Genomic DNA, 20,637 nt, shown 5'->3' on the forward strand with positions numbered 1-20,637 from the left:
GTTTCTTCTAGAAAAATCCTGAAGAATCCTCTTGAATTTGCCCAAAAATGGTTTACATAGAATTCTCCGCCACTAGCTCATCATCCTTATCATCAAACTAGTTCACAAAATGCAAGGTAGCAACTTTGTTGGCTAAGATTTGGTGAATCTTTGACATTTTCAATAATGCAATAGCTCAGCACTATTGAAATTTTGATGCTCGGTACAGACTATGTTACTCGGCACCCACTACATTTTACTGATGCTCAAAAACTAAAGTTCACTTGGTACTTATTAAGATTTTTTGGTGCTTGGCACCTGAACTTCACTTGGCACCTAAAGTTTACTCAGCACACACTAGATTTTCTATTTGCTCGGCTCCAATTGAGAATTTTCTCTGCTTCAACTAGCTTGCTTGGCACCCATTGATGAACTTAATTCAAGCTTTGTTGTCAACCTTATTACAACTTATACTTATAGTGTTTCTAAGTGTAGCCAACCTCTATATCTTTTAGTATGTTATCAATGCATCATTTAACCATTGCCTTAAATGATCCTTGCACTTCATTATAATATCATAACTCAACCTTTCCCTTAGGTTCTTTTGTTACATCTTGTTGATCAAATCCTCTTCATCAATCAACTAAGTGAGAGTACTTGGGTCTTATAAGCAATTTTCATTCCTACGAATAGCAAGTTTGACATCAATGACAAAACAATGATTGAGAACATTCTTTTAACAACAATCTCCCTCTTTCATCTTCAACAATGATCTTTTCAATTAGACTTCCAACAATTTGTATATTTTATCATCAGAATTTGATGCTCATCTTTGGTTAAAGCATAGAAGTAGGACTTTTGAAAGTAACAAAAAAACTTTTGATTTATTTACTTGCAAAACAATAATAGTTCCCAATCATGGATGTTACTTGATTTACTTAACTACCCAAAATAATTTGTGTCACTCTTCTAAATATTGGAAATAATAAGTGTTTTATGTGATTGATAAAGAGATCATAACACTTTATCTCGTATGAAAATCGTTATCAACCATTTCACAAGAAGGGCCATAACTGAAGTGAATCTCAACAAGTGTAAGCATGAGGAACTTTTTGGCATGTTCAATTCCCACCTTTATATTTCACTATGTGTAATTCTTCACACCCATCTAATTTCACTAGATGATATGATATATGGATATTCCATAATGATATGATCCTCTCATTTCTTATTAAAGTTCTCAAATTATAACAATGAGTTGAAAGCATCTTCCAAGTAGTCAGTCAGGTCCCTAGTTGATGTAGGAGCATCCTAGGTTGCACTAATATCCTACATGTTTTTAGTTTTCCTTTTTGCCAAGTTGCAATGTCTTGCATTGCCAAGCTTTCAGTATTTTTTGAGCATTTAGTTTTTGCATAGTTCTTAGTTGTTGTCAAGTAATCCTTTGGTTTCCAAGTGTTTCCTTTGGTTGTCAAGTGATCCTTTGGTTGTTGATTGATCTATGATTGCCAAGTTCTCTTTGGATGTCGAGCTCATGTGATTGCCAAGTGATCATTTAGATGTTGAGTGATAGTATTATTTGAAGTCTTTATTTGTTGATTAGTTTATCTTTGGTTCCAATTTTGGCTGACCTTTCTCACATTTAATTTTGGTATAGGTAGCTAATGTTGGATAAGAGATGACTTGTGGTTGTGCATACATTTAATGTAAGATTTTTCTCATAGGCCAACTTGTGGCCACACAAGTATTTAAGGAGGTCTAGGATGGAGTTTTAGAGTATAATTTTGAGAGGAACTCAAAATCATAAGAGCAAGAATGTGAAGTAGGATCATTGTGGATTGCAATTAAATTGTTCTATGGCTATAACCCAGAAGGCCTTATAGCTAGGCATGTATGTTGAATATCTGATGAATCTATAAGTTTTTTTTTCTCTTTTCTCATCGGTTTGTTGTTTGTTGTGTTGTGTTTCTATTATGTTAACTCTTGTAGGTGACTTGGATAGCTAGGTGTTCCTTTGGCCCAAGTTTATCTCATCCTCACTGCATCAAGTGGTATTAGAGTAGAGGTTCATCCTTGTGGTGATTTGATCATCTAGAACCCTGAGTGAATTGGGTTGTAGGGTTGAAAATCTACAAATTTGACCTATATTTTGCAAAGGGTTACAATCTTGTAGGAACTTGATTTGTAAAGATGGTTTATGTAAGGAAACCTAGGTGCAAAGATAGCCTCCTACACTAACCCCTTAAGGAAAGTATTGTGAAAGTTCTATTTAATCCTTACAATTTCATATTTAATATTATCTAAACAATAATAGTGTAGTCAACCATGAATATAGAAAATAGATAAAGAAAGAAAATACATAAACACAAAGATATGCTAGTGGGGAAAAACCTTTCGGTAAAATAACCTCACCCCTCCAAAACCTACACAATGTATTATCTTCAACTCAAATGTTGCAACACACTTATAGTGCAAGCTTTTTCAAGACATGGAAGACTTATTTAGTAGTAACCAACAATACACTACTCACACACAAAACTATCTACAACCCTCAAAGTGCTTATATAATGTGCTTTCCATTATTAGGGCATCTTCCAAAGATTTCTCTTATGTTTCATAGGAATCTATCATAACCATTTTAATCATGATTTTCTTACACACAATTAAATCTTCCAAGGATAGCTCTTACACATCATAGAAATCCATCATAACCATTTCAATCATAATTTCCTTACACACAACTAAATATTCCAAAGCTAGCTCTTACACATCATAGGAATCTATCATAGTTCAAGATGCTAACACATCAACATGCCAACTAGACATGTACACTCACACTTAATTATATTATTTGTAAAAATATACATTTACAAAATAAATAATAGGAATAGGAATTATCAAAGGTTGAGACACCTTATTACTAACATTCTCCCACTTGTCAAACACCTTGTAAGAGCAATAGGAACATAACAAGAACTAACAGCTATAGGCCAAAAGGCCCATAGATGCTAAACACCATCTAATATTCTCTGTGCCCACTGGTTTCATCAATGCATCTGCAACATTCTTTATAATATCTAATTTCTCCAAATTTACCTTTTCATCTTCCACCATATCTCTCACAAAGTGAAACTGTACATCAATCAATATGCTCCATTCTGGCATGGAAAGTTGGATTCTTTGCAAGATAAATAGTACTCTAACTATCACAAAAAATCGTAATCTACCTTGCATCAACACTAATATCAGAAGACAATATCCTAAGCCAAATGGCTTCCTTACAAGTATAAGTAGCATCCATGTACTCAGCTTCTATAGCATGCAAAGAAAGCATAGGTTGTCACTTACTCGTCCAACTAATGGCACCACCAAACATAGTGAAAACATAAGCACTAGTGGATCTTCTGCTATCAATATCACCTACCCAATCTGAGTCCACAAACCTATGAATACAAACTAAATGCAAAGCTCTAGAAGAGTTTCCATGATAACAAATGGAATAATCTAATGTATCCCTCAAATATCTAAATAGTCACTTAACTAAATCCCAATGTACCTATCTAGGATTAGCCATAAACTGGCTCAGAACTCCCACTGCTTGGACAATGTCTAGTATAGTACAGACCATAGCTTACATAAGACTACCAACTAAACTTGCATAAGGTACTCTACTCATGTCCTCCACCTCACTAGGATATTTTGGACAACTATTTATAGATAACGTTGTTCCCATAGAAATAGGAAAACACAACGGTCTACAATCTACCATGTTGAACCTTTTTAACATAGACTTCACATACCTACTCTGACACAACCAAAGTTTTTTTTTAGACTTATCTCTATTTATTTCCATACCCAAGATGTACCTTTCAGCCCAAAGATCTTTCATCTCAAAATATGCTAACAACTTTAACAATGTAGCACTCAGGCTATGACATATAAATCTCTTCCTCGAAATCACCATGAAGGAAAGTTGTCTTCACATCCATCTGTTCTATCTCTAAATCATATGATACAACAAGATATAACAAAAATCTAATGTATTTCAACTTTGCAATAGGAGAGAATATTTCACCATAATCTATTCCCTCTACCTATGAATACCCCTTCACAACCAATCTAGCATTGTACCTTTCAACACTGCCATCTACATCGAATTTCTTCTTGAAAACCCTTTTGCTACCAATAGGTTTCCATCCTTTAGGAAAATATACAAGTTTACAAGTTTTATTTTTATCCAATGAATCCATCTCATCATCCATGGCCTGAATCTAAGAACCTACATCTTCCATATCCAAAGCCTCTTTCATAGATCTAGGCTCATCAGTGTTATTAATCAAAGAAAAAGCACAACTAGAATCTAAGATAGAATAACCAAACCTTTCTAGCTACTTTATTACTCTTGTGGATCTCCTCAAGGGCTAAGGTTGAGGTTTTTCTTCCTCTTCTTCTAAATTTGTAGACCTACTAGAGCTTTCCTCACCACTAAGCTCAACATGGTCTTACTATTCAATCTTCTTAGGGGTAGGAGGAAAATGAATAATATCTTCCTTCTTTTCCTTTTCATCTAGTTGTAGTACAATAGGAGAAGATATTAGCTCTATAAAAATAACATTTCTACTATATAATACCTTACTAGTCACAGGATCCCAAAGCTTGTATCCTTTCATACCAACACTATATTTGATGAAAATACATTTGACATCTTTGTTTTCCAACTTAGATCTTTACTCCTTTGGAACATGTAGATAAGCTTCACAACCAAAAACATGAAGATGTCTAATTGAAGGCTTCTTAATAGACCAAACCTCCATGGGTGTCTTACCAACAAGAGCTGATTTAGGAGATCTATTAACTAGATAGCAAGCAGTGGCCATAGCTTCAGCCCAAAACTTTTGTTCAAGACCAACTCCACTAAGCATACTCCTAGCCTTCTCCATCAGTGACCTATTCATTCTTTCTGTAACTCCATTTTTCTATGGGGTGTAAGGAGTTGTCTTATGCCTCTTGGTACCTTGTTCTTTATAGAACTATTTGATGTCTACTAAGAAAAACTCACCACCATTGTCAGTTCTCACACACTTAATCTTCTTACTAGTTTGATTCTCTACAAGGGCTTTAAATTCCTTGAACTGGCTAAAGACTTGTATCTTACCTTTTAGGAAATAAATCCATGTCTGTCTATTGTAATCATCTATGTAAGACACACAAAATATATACTTGGATATTGAAGGAACTTTTATAGGACCAAATACATCAAAATGAATAAGATCCAAAACATTAGAAGATTTATGAGAACTAGAGTAAAATTGAACACAATTTTGTTTACCATAGACACAATGTTTGCATAAGTCAAACTTGAGATTACAATCATTTAACCCCCTAATGACGTTCTTGTTCTTCAGGATTCTAAGACCCTTCTCACCAATGTGGTCAAATATCATATGCCACAACATTGTCTTTTTTTTAAGAAGATTGCCTTCCAATGTGCTTGCACACTTAGGTACACATGTTGCACTGCCATTGAAACCAATAACCACGGTCTTCTTTACTGCTCATTTAGATGGTGGGGAAGAAGTGATAGCTACTCTCTTCTTTGAAATAGAAGAACAATTGCACTAAAAAATGCATGCATCAAGATGAAATAGAGTACCTCTCCTAGTACCCTTAGCAAGCACCATAGCTCCTCTCATCATCTTACATCCATATTTAGAAAAAACAACTTGCACACCTACATCATTCATCATACTTATATATAATGGGTTTCATGCCAAACCAAGGATGTGCATTACCCTATTGATCCCCTTTACTCATCCATCACAAACTGTTTGTGGTCTTCTCATCAAGAACATTCAAGAGAATTGTATCATCTAGATAGATTTTAATTAGACCCTTAGCTTTTTGATCCTTGAGATCCCAATCTACTTGAGATATTGTTGTGGGTCTCACATCAAGTGAAGTCACCTCCCATAGATCATGATCTTCAAGAAATTTTTCCATCTTGAGTTTTCACAACTCATAATTACTGCCATTAAATTTCTTCATCTCATGAGATTAGCTAAAAAATCCCTACCCAACAACTAGAATCAAAAGTTGATCAAGCTCTGACACCACCTGTAAGGAAATTCAGGTGTAAAAAAACTTCCTACACTATTCCCTTAAGGAAAGTATTGGGTAAATTCTATTTAATCCTTATAATTTTAGATTTGATGTTACGTAAACAATAATATTGTAGTCACCAATGAATATAAAAAACAGATGGAGAAAGAAAATACATAAACACAAAGATATGCTAGTGGGTAAAAACCTTTTGGTAAAACAATCCCACCCCTTAAAAACTTGCACAATGTATTATGTTCAACTCAAAAGTTACAACACACTTACATTGCAAGATCTTTCAAGACATGGAAGACATATCTAGTAGCAACCAAAAATACACTAGTCACACACAACTATTTATAACCCTCAAAGTTCTTATATAATTCACTTTCCATTATAAGGGTACCTTTCAAACATAGCTCTTGTGTATCATAGGAATCCATCGTAATCATTTTAGTCATAGTTTCCTTACACAATTAAAAATTTCAAAGATAGCTCTTATGTGTCATAGGAATCCATCATAACCATTTTAGTCATGATTTCCTTACACACAATTAACTATTCCAAAGATAGCTCTTACGTGTCAAAGGAATTAGTCATAGTTCAAGATGCCAACACATACAAGTGGAGTGACACATCGACATGCCAACTAGACATGTACACTCACACTTAATTACATAATTTTCAAAAAATACATTTACAAAATTAATAATAAGAATAGGAATTATCCAAGGTTGAGACAACTTATTCCTAATAGTTTGAGGTAGAGGAAATGTTGATAATGCAATATTGGATAAAAACTAAATAACAAATTCCTTCCTACTGATTACCAAGTTAGCTTGTTGAGAAAGATCCAAAATTTGAGACAAAGAGAAATGAATTTAAAGGAGTATACTAAAGAATTCTATAGATTGGACATTAGATATGGATACATGGATGATGATGTTGAAATATTGACCAAGAAGCATGAAAACACACAAAGAGGTAGAGTTGGTAGATTCCAAAGAGGCAGAGGTAGATCTTATGGAGAAGGTGGCAGATCTAATAATTATGTGCAAGATAAGGGCAAATCTAAATGGAAGAGTCATGATAGAAACAAGATTGAGCAGAAAGGTTGTGATTCTTACTGAGGAGGTTCTAATTCTTACTAAGGAAGAGGTAATTCTTATTCTAGAGGTGTTTTTCATGGTAATTGTTTCAGATGTGTTAAAGAAGGGCATAGATCTTTTGAATGTCGATCTTTTGAAAGTGGGCAAGGTAATAGAAATGTTGGGTTTAATAGATGTTGAGGGTTCACCAAGTGGACCTGAGGCTAGTGAAAATCTAATGGTTAGAAGAACCTTGTGTAATAAGGGAAGTGATGATGAACCTTTTTTAAGGAGAAGTCTTTTCAAAACTAGAGGTAATATGGCTAGAAATTGTTGCAAGGTAATCATTGGCAAGGGATGTTCTACCAATTTGGCATCAAAAGAGATGGTTACAAAGTTATAGTTACAGAGGTTAAAGCATCCTAAACCCTATCATGTTTCATGGATCAAAGATGAGCATAAGATGTTGGTAAGTGAACAATGTATTATGAAGTTCAAGATTGGGCATTACCTTGATGAAGTTTTGTGTGATATTATGTTTATGGATTGTTTTCATATTTTGTTGGGTAGACCTTGAAAATATGATAGATATGATATACAAGATGGAAGATTCAATCAATACACTCTTTGGGTGAATGGGAAGAATCAAATATTGCTACCTTTGAATGAAAGTCCATATGAGGCTAATTGTACTACAATAAAAGTTTGCATGGTTAATGGGAAACAATCTGAAAAAGAAATGAAAAAGAACCAAGCTTGTTTTACTATAATCCCTAGAGGACCAAGTTTGGGTAGTAATGGTCAATAGATGGTAGTATTGACCATGTCTTAGAAGAAATTACAAAGTTCCTAAATGAGTATATAGAGATTGTTGCAGAGGATATACCTGATGGTTTACCTCCACTGAGAAGTATAATTCATTGTATGGATATGATTCCTAGAGCTACTTTGGCAAATAAAGCACCATATAGATTGACACTTGTAGAGAATGAAGAACTTAATAGATAGGTGCATGTACTATTGGAGAAAGGTTTGATCAGATAAAGCTTGAGTCCATGTGTTGCACCTACTATATTAGCACCTAAAAAGAATGGAGAATGGAGAATGTGTACTAATTCTAAATCTATAAACAAGATGACAGTGAAATATAGGTTTCCTATGCTAAGGATAGATGACATAATTGATTGTTTGAGTGGAGAAAAGTATTTTACAAATATTGATTTGAAGAGTGGCTATCATTAGATTAGAATCAGAGAAGGTGATGAATGAAAGACTACTTTCAAGAAAAAAGATGTTTTGTATGAATGGTTGGTTATGCCTTTTTGTTTGACTAATGCACCTAGTACTTTCATGAGGTTGATGAATGAAGGTTTGAAAAGATTTTTGGGTAAATTTGTGGTTTTTTATTTGGATCACATTTTTATATTCAGTAAGACTAAGGAAGAACATCTTGAGCATTTTAGACAAGTATTGCAGAGATTGAAACAAGAGAAGTTGATGATTAATTTGAAGTGTTCTTTTATGCAAGAGGAAATTGTGTATTTGGGATTTTTGATTTTAGCTGATGGTTTGAAGATGTATCCTAAAAAGATTAAAGAAATCTTGGAATGGTCTACACCTGAGAATGTGGATGAGGTAAGATCATTTCATGGTTTGGCTAATTTTTATAGAAAGTTTAAGAAGAATTTTAGTTCTATTTGTAATGCTATGACTGAGACTATGAGAAGAGATTAAAAGGAATTCAAGTGGACACATGGAGCTGATAATAGTTTTGAAACTTTGAAACAAAAGGTTTCTAAGTTACATGTATTGGCTTTGCCTGATTTCAATAAGGTATTTCAAGTTGTGGTAGTGCAATAGTAGCTGTATCGAGTCAAGAAGGAAAACCTATTGCCTTCTTTAGTGAAAATTTGAATAATGCTAAAAGGAATTTTTCTATGTATGATCAAGAGTTTTATGCTATTGTTCAAGCCTTGAAGAAATGGAGACATTATTTCATTCCTAAGGAATTTTTTTTGTATACTAATCATGAAGCTTTATAGTACTTGGGAAGTCAACATAAATTGAATTAGAGACATATGAAGTGGGTTGAGTACTTGTAGAGTTTTACATTTTTCATTAAGCATAAGAGTGGAGTTACTAATAGAGTTGTTGATGCATTGAGTAGAAGACATTCTTTATTGATTGAAATGAAAGTTGAAGTTCTTGGCTTTGATGACATGAAAGAGTTGTATGATACTAACCCTAATTTTTCTAAGGTATGGAGAGATTGTAGAGCACCAAATATAATAGAGCACATAAGTAAATATGATAAATTTTTCATTCAAGAATGTATGTTGTTTAAATAAATTCAGTTGTGTATCTCTAGAAATTCTATGAGAGTTAGTTTGATCAAGGAAAAGCATAGTGGTGGATTATTTAGACATTTTGGAATTGATAAAACACTGAGTTTACTAAAAGAAAAATATTATTGGCCACAAATATATAAGGATGTTCAAATTTTTTTAAAGATTTTTGGAATTTGTCAAGTTGCAAAAGGAATAAGTCAAAATACTGCTTTGTATACATTTATTATTGTTCCTAAGAAACCTTGGAGTGATATTAGTATGGATTTTGTACTTGGATTTCCTAAGATAGTGAAGGGATGTGATTTTATATTTGTTGTTGTGGATAGATTTTCTAAAATGGCTCATTTCATACCATGTCAGAAGACATCAGATGTTGAGCATGTTGCTAAACTTTTCTTTAAAGAGATTGTGAGATTGAATGGATTACCAAGAAGTATTATTTCTAACAGAGATAGTAAGTTTGTTGGTTCTTTTTGGAAGACTTTATGGAAGAAGATGGGTACTAAATTGAGTTTTAGTTCTACATTCCATTCATGGACAAATGGATAGACAAAGGTTGTGAATAGAAGCTTGGGTAATTTTCTGAGATGTTTAGTTGGAGATAAGCCAAGTAATTTGGAGGTAGTGTTGGCACAAGTTAAGTTTGCATATAATAACTATGTGAATAGGAGTAGAGGAAAGAAACCTTCTAAGATTATTATTAGAATGAAGCCTAGAGGAGTATCAGATTTGATAAATGTTGCTGGTGAAGAAAAGAGAAGTGTTGTAGGAGAAGCATTTTCTTATTTTATGGAGTTTTTACATAAGGAAGTGAAGTTGAGGATAGAATAAAGTAATTAGAAGTATAAGGAGAATGCTGATAAGTCTAGAAGACATCGTGATTTTCAAGTTGGCGATGAGGTGATGGTTCATTTGAAGAAAGGAAGATTTCTTGTTGGAACATACAATAAGCTAAAGATAAAGAAGTTTGGACCTTGTAAGATATTGAAGGTGTTTGACAATGGAAATGCTTATGAAGTTGAGTTACTTGATGGCATGACTATATCTCCTATATTCAATGTTGCTGATTTGTATAAGTATCATGAGTTAGATGATGAAGTTGTTGTGTTAGAAAATTATCCTAAGAAGAAAATTGAAGAAGTTGAATAGATATCATATTAGAGAGTTAGTAAGAGTACAAGAGGAAAATATTACTATGAATATTTGGTGAAGTGGAAGAAAAAACCTAATGAAGATACTTCATGGATTTCTCAATCTAAGTTGGATTCAGCTTAGGTTGTGACATCTCAATGATTTAGGAGAATCATTTCTTCCAACCTTGGTTGTCTGATGCAGGAGCATTCTAGGTTGCATTGATATCCTACATGTTTTTAGTTTTCCTTTCTATCAAGTTGCAATGTCTTGCATTGTTGAGCTTTTAGTGGTTGTCGAGCATTTAGTTGTTGTTAGGTTCTTAGTGGTTGCTGAGTGATCATTTGGTTTCTAAGTAATTCTTTAGTTGCTGAGTAATTCCTTTGGTTTTCAAGTGATCCTTTTGTTGTCAAGTTTTTGTTTGGTTTTTGAGTGATCTGTGATTGTCGAGTTCTCTTTGGATGTTGAACTCATGTAGTTGCCAAGTGATCATTTAGATGTTGAATGCTAGTATTTTGTAAAGTCTTCATTTTCTGTGTAGTCTATGTCTTGTTGTAGTTTGGGCTGACCTTTCTCGCATTTAATTTTGGTATAGGTAGTTAATATTGGATGTGAGCCAACTTGTGGTTGTGCATACATTCAATGTAAAGTCTTGTGATAGGCTGACTTGTGGCCACACAAGTATTTAAGGATGTCTAGGATGGATTTTTAGAGTAGAATAAGGAGGCAAACTCAAAATCATAAGAGAAAGAATGCAAGGTATGATCATCATGGATTGTAATTAAATTGTTCTATGGTTGTAACCCAGAAGGCCTTACAGCTGGGTATGTATGCTGAATATGTAATGAGTCTATAAGTTTTTTCTCTCTTTTCTCCTTGCGTTGTTGTTTATTTTGTTGTGTTTCCATTGTGTTAACTCTTGTAGGTGGCTTGGATAGTTGGGTGTGCTTTTGGCCCTAGTCTATCTCATCCTCCTTGCATCACACATGGACCCAGGTAAAAAACAATTCATACATATTTAATTGACCCCTTGAAATAATCTTTTGAACCCTTACATTTGAATAAAATAAAACTTGATCTATGATTGATAATTTACAACTCATTTACTATCCCTTTTGAAGTATGTCCATTTTGTGCCAAGAGACCTCAAAACTGGCATTAAAAACTAAAAAATTCTGATAACTGATGCAGAGCCCTCTGTATTTATCTTCAAGGAATCTTAGTTCAACTCAAGGGATTCACAATAGGCTGGTACACCCTCAAGGAACCAAGAACATCTCAAAGATTACAACAAAGAACCCTGTCATTATACACCAATAAAGACAAAATCTTCATTCACACAATTAGATTGCTATGTCTGATTCCATTGTTCATAACTTCTGTTCTAAATGTCTTCTTAAAAAACCTTTAGGAGGAATTGTTCCAAATTAGTAATTATAAAACATATCCAAATATGATACCAATCCAATAATCATATTATGAATTATGTACTCTGAACTAGGACCCATAATTTCTATCATAAATCAGGAACAAAACTGGTAACCCTGCCTAGGGCATCATATATCTTCCTCAAAATAAATCTAAATTAAACCAAACTAATTCCATATTATCCATTCTTGAGTTTAGTTTTCAAATATGTAAGCCATTCATTTTTCTCATTCATATATAAATTTTCAAGCACAAATCACTTTCTATAACTCCAATGAAAATTGTTAAAAACCAGTTTTCACTCAAATGCCCATAACTTTCACAAATATATATAAAAATGATTCAAACTAGTTGGAAATGAAAGGTAGTTCACATATATTTCTAATGAATATCATTATAGATCTTGATTCTCCAAAATATGTCCGCATCACACGCTGTAACATGACTGTATTCAGTGAATCTCAAATCTGCAAACATCCACTTTCACCAAAATATCCATAACTTATTCATTTCTTCATAAAATTGAACCAAACAAAAAGCATGAGAAGAAGGATTCATCATAATATATATCCATTACTATATTATATGGTTTCCAGGCTGTACATAGCTGTACGAGGCCTGGAAACTACTCTAAAACTTTAAAAAAACCAATCAAAACCACAACAATAAAATGCACCAAAAATGTATCAAAGTATTTCCTCTTCTTCCAAATTGATTTGGTTCGACTATACAATGGTTTTTATATCCATTTGATAGTTATAAACCTTCCTAACTACCCCCAAGACCAACCATATACCTTTTTACATCATTTTTCTATTATTAACAACTTTCTCAAAGTTGCATTTTACAACTTTTTATGCAACTTTTACATTTTTGACAAAAAAATGGCTTCATAGCCTTTACAACTTGACCCAAATACAATACAAATGACTCAAATGAATTTAGATGGATGTCAATAGATCCATTCACCAATTAAATAAAGATTTTTACATTATTTATCATATTAAGACCTCCTTTGACAACTTATTACAAATGGCTTCTCTAGCTTTTATATCTTTGTCTTCTTGAAATTTAATGTGCTCCTGCACCATACTCCCAACCTTGAAAAGTTTCCAAGTCCCTTGGAAACATGGAATCAATAACTTGCAAGAAAAAATATTAGATCAAAATCTTCATCTTTTCCTTTGCCTCTTCATGCCTTTATCGCCATCATCTTTTCCCTTAAGGACATAGGACTGTCCTCAAAATCATCTTCTCAAATACTCCTTTTAGTGGAGCATTAATGGCTGCAACTTCCACGGTGCTTTATCAGTAAGAGATCCATCTTTACCATTGCTGCTTCAAACTCACCACAAATAACTCTCCCATATGCCTCACCTAAGAGTCCTCCTCTTTTCCTCTCTCCCTAGTCTCTTGGCAATCAACTAGACCAATCCATGGCCCTTGACCATTCATCTTACCCAATAGTAGACCCTGGAAGATGCCTCACCTTCTTTGTGCCATGCACCTTCTACCCAGCTTTATCTCCATTGGAGAATGGTTATGATAGACCTTCTCTTGTCTACCCATACATCCCAACCTTCATGTGCAGAAAGATGGATAAGCACCTACAACCAAAACTCATCAACAAAACAAATACAAATTCTTCAAAGTCCTGGTGTGGATTGCCTCCCTCGGCGCTCTACCCACACACTCAAGATCTTCAAGCTCTGATACCAATCTGATGTAGGTACCTCTGTATTTATCTTCAAAGAATCTTAGCTCAACTCAAGGGATTCACAATAGGCTGGTACACCCTCAAGGAACCAATAACATCTCAAAGATTACAACAAAGAACCCTGACATTATACACCGATAAAGACAAAATCTTCATTCACACAATTAGATTGCTATGTCTGATTCCATTGTTCATAACTTCTGTTCTAAAGGTCTTCTTGAAAAACCTTTTGCAGTAATTGTTCCAAATTAGTAATTATAAAACATATCCAAATATGAGACCAATCCAATAATCATATTATGAATTATGTACTCTGAACTAGGACCCATAATTTCTGTCATAAATGAGGAACAAAACTGGTAACCCTGCCTAGGGCATCAGATATCTTCCTCAAAATAAATCTAAATTAAAACAAACCAATTCCATATTATCCATTCTTGAGTTTAGTTTCCAAATATGTAATCCATTCATTTTTCTCATTCATATATAAATTTTCAAGCACAAATCACTGTCTGTAACTCCAATGAAAATTGTTAAAAACCAGTTTTCACTCAAATGCCCATAACTTTCACAAATATACATAAAAATGATTCAAAACAGTTGGAAATGAAAGGTAGTTCACATATCTTTCCAATGAATATTATTAGAGATCTTTATTCTCCAAAATATTTCCGCATCACACGCTGTAACATGACTGTATTCAGCGAATCTCAAATCTGCAAACATCCACTTTCACCAAAATATCCATAACTTATTCATTTCTTCATAAAATTGAACCAAACAAAAAGCATGAGAATAAGGATTCATCATACTATATATCCATTACTATATTACATGGTTTCTAGGCTGTACATACCTGTACGAGGCCTGGAAACTACTCTAAAACTTTAAAAAAACCAATCAAAACCACAACAATAAAATGCACCAAAAATGTATCAAAGTATTTTCTCTTCTTCCAAATTGATTTGGTTCGACCATACAATGGTTTTTATATCCATTTGAAAGTTATAAACCTTCCTAACTACCCCCAAGACCAACCATATACCTTTTTACATCATTTTTCTATTATTAACAACTTTCTCAAAGTTGCATTTTACAACTTTTTACGCAACTTTTACATTTTTGACAAAAAAATGGCTTCATAGCCTTTACAACTTGACCCAAATACAATAAAAATGACTCAAATGAATTTAGATGGATGAAAATAGATCCATTCACCAATTAAATAAAGATTTTTACATTATTTATCATATTAAGACCTCCTTTGACAACTTATTACAAATGGCTTCTCTAGTTTTTATATCTTTGTCTTCTTGAAATTTAATGTGCTCCTGCACCAATAACCAAGGATCGACACTTGGCACACCTATTCTCAAGTTTGAAAACTCTAATCCCACAATATTTAATCTTATTACAATATTCTAATCAATAGATATTTTCCTCCTAAAGTGACCTACTTCAAACTATCCAATATCTAAAGACATTAGAAACACAAATTTTCATTCGGATTTGACTTCAAAAATTAGTTGAATGGTCACTTAGAAATCTGAAACTTAGGGCATAGGCACACTTTTATATAGAGAAATGTGAATCTTCAATTTGGGCTCATGAACATAATCTAGGTATATTTTTTAGGTGTACAAAGTTGGCTTCCGGGAATTACAAAACTAGACAACTTGTCAAGACAATTATTTTTGCAAATGGAACGGAGCTAGGAAACTATGTAAATAGATTGGTCAAGATTTGAAAACTGAAACACTTAAATAATTTCCATTATATAAAACATGGGAATAATTTTTTAAGCTTCTTCTATCACATATTCAAAGATATGACATCCCAAACAAGACTACCAATCAATCTGCAAATCAAGTTTGTATCAATATTTTAGAAATTGCAAACAAAATCACTTTTGAAAAGTAATAAAACTAATTCATCATGAGCTCAAATTTGAAACATAACATTTCTTTGACCCCTAGAATATATTGGTGAAGGAAATTTATCATTTTTTTTCAACTCAGGTACACTTATTCAAGGTCAAACAAGGCTTCCCCGATTTCTAAACAAAGTGCATCAGCAAGACAACAATTAACAACCAACTTTGGACAAATCAAAACCCTAGAAAAATATGTCAAAATGACTTGAAATATGAAACATAGGTTATATAATATGTATTCTAATTATTCCTAAAGTGTTGAGTTATGAGACTAAACTAGGTGCAAGATATTCAAATATAAAGTGAGCTTCTAAACATTGTTTGACACTTGGCAAGAAATGTAGAATTCTCAAATGCTCCAAATGACATCTCACGAAATGATTCTGAATTCAAAAATAATAACTTGAGATGCATCTATGTATTGATTGAAATGTGTGGAACACCTAAAAATGTCATATGCCTCAAAATTATAGTTGGGTGCATATGCATGAAAAACATTTATAGGGGTTGTCTTTTAGAAAAGATTCCAAATATGGAACTCTAAACTCTTGCATATTTTTGAGTCCATCAGAAGAAAACCCATTTGTATACTAATTTTTCATGGCATCTTGCCACCAAAGTGTAGAGCTATGGTGGGTGTTGAGGGTTTCTACATTTGATAGTATCAATTTTCATATGTCAAACATTGAGGTTAGTAAAGGGATTATATGAAAAACATTTGTAATGCCCCTCAATTAATTATATATATATATATATTTATATATTCCCTTGTAGTGGTATAGGGTTTGGTGGTGGTTGGTTTTCAAGTTGTGGGTTACCAATGTTATCTTCCATGTACTTGATTAAGTTGTAAACTTATATAATTGATATATAGGTTAAATAATGTAAATAATTTCAAATTAAGAATCTAATTTTTTTTTTTTTTTAAAATGATTAACAATGAAGAAATATGCAACAAGGGTAGTCAACTTGAGCAAAAATATGTTTTTAAAATATTACATGTTTGATTCACTAAGGATATTGGACACTGAAATGTAAAATCTATGGGTTAAAATAACCAATGACAATTTTGTGCTTGGTTGTATAAAATGTCACCAAGGATCAGATATTTAATCCTAATATTAAAATATGAATTTAATTATAAACAATATATATTATCATATCAATATAACATTGATGGGCCAATACTCAGGTTAGAAATAAAAAAATTTTAAAAAATATTTAATAATGAAATTCAATTTGGTCTATAATGTCAACTAGAGATGTAAGCTTCTAAAAGGTGTTTGAGAAATATGCTAGCAAGGAGTGAACATTATGAGATGAAAGCTTATTAATTCAACTATGAAACTAAACTTTTTATAAACCAAAATAATTCCTACAATGAGAAACATCACTTCCTAGCAATAGGAACTGACATTAAACTCACAAATCCAAAGAAAACTATACTAAAAATTAAAAAGCAATATAAAGAATGAATATTTAATCTAGAAACTAATCTTATATGAAATAAACAACATGCCACACTTGCAAACTAAACATAAATGGTATTTTTAAAAAATATTTAAATAAGGACACATCTAATCTAATATAAATCACCATACATCCTAAGAATTGGATCTTTTCCTCTTAGTACATTGGGTGAGGGAGTTTGATAAGCCTTTCCAAACTACTAGGTTTAGAAGAATATTATATTGTTCATGCAAATTTTTTACAAATTTTATGTATATAAACCTTCTTGTATAAGTATTTGACACTCCTCATACTAACATCTATATAATAATTTGTGTCCCTTTGTTTATAGAATACACATATATAAGTATATGAGGAGTTTATGATAATTGATAACTAAAACAATATTAAATAGTTTTTTTCAAAAACCTAGTGAGAAAAATGCTCATATAAATCCTTTGGGAATGGGTAGGAATTATAAATATTTCTCTTGTAACAAAAATTAGAAATAGAGAAGGGAATAGTTGGTGTTTTCTCTAGCTATACAAATACTTGCACCAAAGGTCTCCTCCCATATTCCATAAAGATTGAGTCTTATCTATTTATGTTGGCCATGAATTAAATGTTGTCTCATTACAATATGACACAAGGCCAGGATACCAAGGACGCGATCCCAAGCTACCTTTTCTAAGAGTTACATGTGGAAGCTTTATGTAAACAATCAACAAGGAGAAAGAGGCCCTATGTAACATCACGGTAGGGATAATTATTCACTTCATATATAAATAAATCAACATGCCTAGTTGTGAGGCTTTCCAAGTTGTAGCCATATACAATATGGAACTATAAAATCAAAGTTCAAGCTTGCATCTTCTATATTCTTTTCTCTAAGATCTCTAAGATCCCCATTTCCTATATCTAACCAAGATTTATATATAGATAGCTAAGACACAAGTCAAATATTCAAGAATTTAATTACGTTATAGGTTCATTCTCAAAAGATTAAACTAAAACCTAAGAAAAGGATTGTTAGAAAGTAAAGTTCACCAAGATAACTGAGAGGTGGGGGGGGATGAATTAGTTATCTAATCAATAAAACTTTTATCAACCTTATTAAACCTTAAACATTTGATCAATATAAACAACCATAAGAAGATGCACATACACAATAACACAAGATATGTTAACTAGGGAAACCCATGGTTAGAGGGAAAACCTTATGGGGATTGCACCCACAAAATAATGTACTAATATAAATGTTTCTTGCAAGAGGATGGACTCTATTAGGAGCCAATGAAATACATTTAGTACATATTAGTCCCTATTAGGAGACTTTGAATCCCTATAAGGAGATTCCAATAGTTTTAGGAGTTGTGCTAACCCTATTAAGATTTTTAGAAGGTAGAAGGACCCAAAATCCAAACAAAATCAAGGGCAAGACCACCAAACTCACTGTCCAACTAGTCTCTATATCATTCCTTTTAGAATAATAGAAATACAATTGATCTTAGCAACTCGAGCTCTTCCTATATCCTTTCACCATGCCACTACCACACCAAAACACTTCTCAGATCTCCAACTTTGTATCACAATGATCCCTTTAACCACTTACTCATATTTACCAATCTTCAAAAATTCAATACAATTTTCTTGCATTTATTTTACAACCAAGGAAATAATCCTTCCTTTATATGAAGTTCTCAAAATAATTCATTGATTTGGCCTTGAGGATTTCCCCAATTAATTAGAATAGGAGCTTATTAAGATAACACACTATAATACATCTTTTTCATCATTACAAAACATGGTTGGCTCGTAGTATTCACAAATTCTCACATATGTAACCTCAAACTTTATGCACTTGTTAATGTCATCATCAAGCTATCTTTTGTCTCTATTTAAATTTTCTCACGCAAATTCTATCCCTACTAAGAGATATAATTCAAACACCAAAAATCATTTCTTAGGTACTTTTTTTGCAAATTGTCTTCTATAAATTATAAAATACCAACTACTAGTCTTTCACTTTATATATGTGCGCTTGACCATGTAATCAAAACATATTGTACAACATATCCTCAACTACATTTGACCTCATATTCAATATATGATCCATACAACCTCAATCTCTATCTTCTACTCTACCAATATTCTTAGTATGTTAACATCAATGAAAAACATAATAATGAATACAATACATAGTCATGTTGTCAATCTCTCCAATGCTCCAGCAATGATAGATTACTCCCCCGTAGGAATATCATCATAATTCATGCTAACAATCTTCCCATTTGACATTGATGACAATATTTATGAAAAACATCTAAGTTCCATGAATACCAAATCCAACTCTATTGTTGTTGTTGCTCTCATTTTTTCAAATCCTCTCCTTCAATCAAATCCAAAACTCTTAGGAACAACTGTTGATCCCCCATTGATGAATTTATCCCCCATTCTATATACTCATCTTTCTCATGTATTCTCTCATATCAGCATCAGTCTGTTCTTCATAACTCTCCCCCATTCAAAGGAGATAATTTCATATGCACTCACTTCTCCCTCATTCATAAGAGATATTTTTCATGCACTACTTCTCTCCCATTGACATCAATGAAAAATTCATCATTATGTCAATTAGCTACTCAATGTCTTCAACTAGCTCAAGTGTTCAAAGACACTATTCAATACCAACTACCAAGACTCCTTCATAACTCTACTCTATCACATATACTCCCCCATAGAGGAAGGATTAACATTCAGTGCAAATAAACAATAGTGTTATGTACCACTGGGCTGATGCAATCTTTGCATCGTCTACTTTGAAGTAGGTAGGGGCATAACCCCAAGCATATCTCATAATCAAATTTATCCTTAGGAAGAGGCTTCATAAAAATATCTCCAATTTTCTCCTTTGTATTAACATGCTCTAATATGATCTCTTTCTCTACAACTTTCTCTCTCAAGACATATTACTTAACATGTTTTTTGTCTTAGAATGTAATGCAGGATTCTTAGACATACTTACTATACTTGTGTTATCACAATGTATGATAAAATGTTCTAAAAACTATATCCTGATATCCTTCAGCATCAATTTCATCTACATGATCTGATTATAGTTTTTTGTTGCTACTACATACTCTACTTCTAATGTACTTTGTAAATTATAATCTTGTTTCTTTCCTAGCCAAGAAACCAATCTTCTTCCAAGGAAAAATTCTCCAACACTTTTACTCTTTCTATCATTCATACTACCTACCCAATCCACATTAGTATATGCATATAGATAGTCATTTAATTTATCATACCACAACCCAAGAGTAGATGTACCCTTCAAATATCTTAATATCATCTTTACTGTTGCATAATGTGATTCCATAGGACCCGCTTGAAATATTTCTATTATACCAACTGCATTTTCTATATATGGTCTTGTGTGAGTCATATATTACAAACCTCTAATCA

The sequence above is a fragment of the Cupressus sempervirens genome, chromosome 6, assembly GCF_028749045.1.
Source record: "Cupressus sempervirens isolate cs-2001-9-10 chromosome 6, ASM2874904v1, whole genome shotgun sequence".
Classification (NCBI taxonomy): Eukaryota; Viridiplantae; Streptophyta; class Pinopsida; order Cupressales; family Cupressaceae; genus Cupressus; species Cupressus sempervirens.